At 35.0% G+C, this 1,520-nt stretch overlaps 1 long non-coding RNA gene across 1 annotated transcript; it reads right to left on the bottom strand.

Annotated features, from left to right (window-relative positions):
- Positions 1 to 534: 534 nt before the first annotated feature.
- LOC145793137 (uncharacterized) lies at positions 535 to 1,128 on the bottom strand. The gene is made up of 3 exons (XR_014333748.1): positions 983 to 1,128; positions 849 to 899; positions 535 to 593 (listed from the first exon to the last, which is right to left on the bottom strand). It is a non-coding gene; the product is annotated as an uncharacterized LOC145793137 (long non-coding RNA).
- Positions 1,129 to 1,520: the final 392 nt, after the last annotated feature.

Below are 1,520 nucleotides of genomic sequence, written 5' to 3'. Positions count from 1 at the left end.
ACACAACCCAAATAAAGGAATGGGGATTTTTTTTGTTGAATCAGAGCTTCATACTACGACAGTGTAGAGGTAAGAAACACTGAACAGAAGCACAAATAGATTGAGAAAACATTGCTTCGTGATGAGATCCTTCATGCAACTTACAAGTGGAATAATCTTCGCCACAAATGGGAACGACAGACATAGCCAATATGAGGAACAAACCTCAATCTTGGCTGTTCTAAAACTTCCTGGACGAGCTCTCGACTTGCATAATGGTTGTTTCCCATTACTTCTCACCAAATCAAATGAACCTGGAAGGATTAATCATTTTTTAAGACTATGACAATGTAGACAGTTCTTAGCATTTTATATTCTGGTTCAGTTGCATATAATAATTTCGTGAATTGTAGTTATTGTGTATAAGTTGAATACGAGTTCTACATACACAAAAATTGATCAGTTGTGTCCGGTTTTGTGATCCTAGACTTTTTGAGTTGAATATAGGATAGTGGTACCATAATCTAAAAGGAATAATAAATGGGCAAGGAGCATACCTTTACCGTGTGATTTCCAAAATCCAATTAAGTTCCATGTGCATCATCAAAGTGCATCTGCAAAAACATTAAGCACCTTATTTAACTTCTTGAAACATCAGTTCATATTGAATTGGAAATAATTTTTTGATAGAATACAAATGAATTGCAGCAAAGAAGATTTCCAAATAATTATAAACTTTTCTTTTGCTTTCTACCCAATTATAGAACTACCAAAAAAAAAAAAAAAAGGCATCACCAATTACAAAAGATTATAGAAGCTCTAGAAGAACAAGAAATAATGCTAGATAACATAATGAACTTTGCACAAACCTGATTTAGGATTTCAAAATTCGAGAGCAGCTTAGCTGTTGAATCATATTCCTTTCCTGCATTATTTCTATTTGGAGGTTTAATATGGCAAGACATGAACCCCGAGATGCAAATGTCTATTCCTATTGTCATACCTTCCCGAGTTCATGTTCCTTCTGAAGAAGCTTTGAGATTGAATGCATGCAATCTGCTGCAAGAAACATCCAACATCTAAGATCCAAATGACGTTCATCTTCAATTGGGTGCGACGCACATGGATAATCATCCAACCCAGAGGTCGGTGTCTAGACATTCCAGTGACAATGTTAATATGGTAACACAACCATTGGTGTGTTTGATGAATAAATCTGTTTTAAACATTAGTAATGTTACTAAAAGGGGAACAATTGGATAAATAGATGGAATAAACTATGATTGGAGATCCAGAATCACCAGCATTCGTGTACTTCATCTAGTTACACAGCTAGTGGTTTCAAAGGTTCTTCAATGAGTTGATTATGATACTCTTGTTTCCTCTTGGATTAGAAGAAACAATCTTTGTAAGGTTTTTAAGTTAGAGGATGAGTGAAAAAGAACAGAATGTTGGAAGAAGAACAAAAATGGCTTAGGTAGATATATGGTGAACCCATAAGTTTGATAGGTTAGAGCAGGTGCACTGATTAAGGGATTCCT

Source organism: Camellia sinensis, chromosome 6 (assembly GCF_055761805.1).
Source record: "Camellia sinensis isolate YWXY chromosome 6, ASM5576180v1, whole genome shotgun sequence".
NCBI classification, from domain to species: domain Eukaryota; kingdom Viridiplantae; phylum Streptophyta; class Magnoliopsida; order Ericales; family Theaceae; genus Camellia; species Camellia sinensis.
This window is presented reverse-complemented; position numbering and strand designations above follow the sequence as displayed.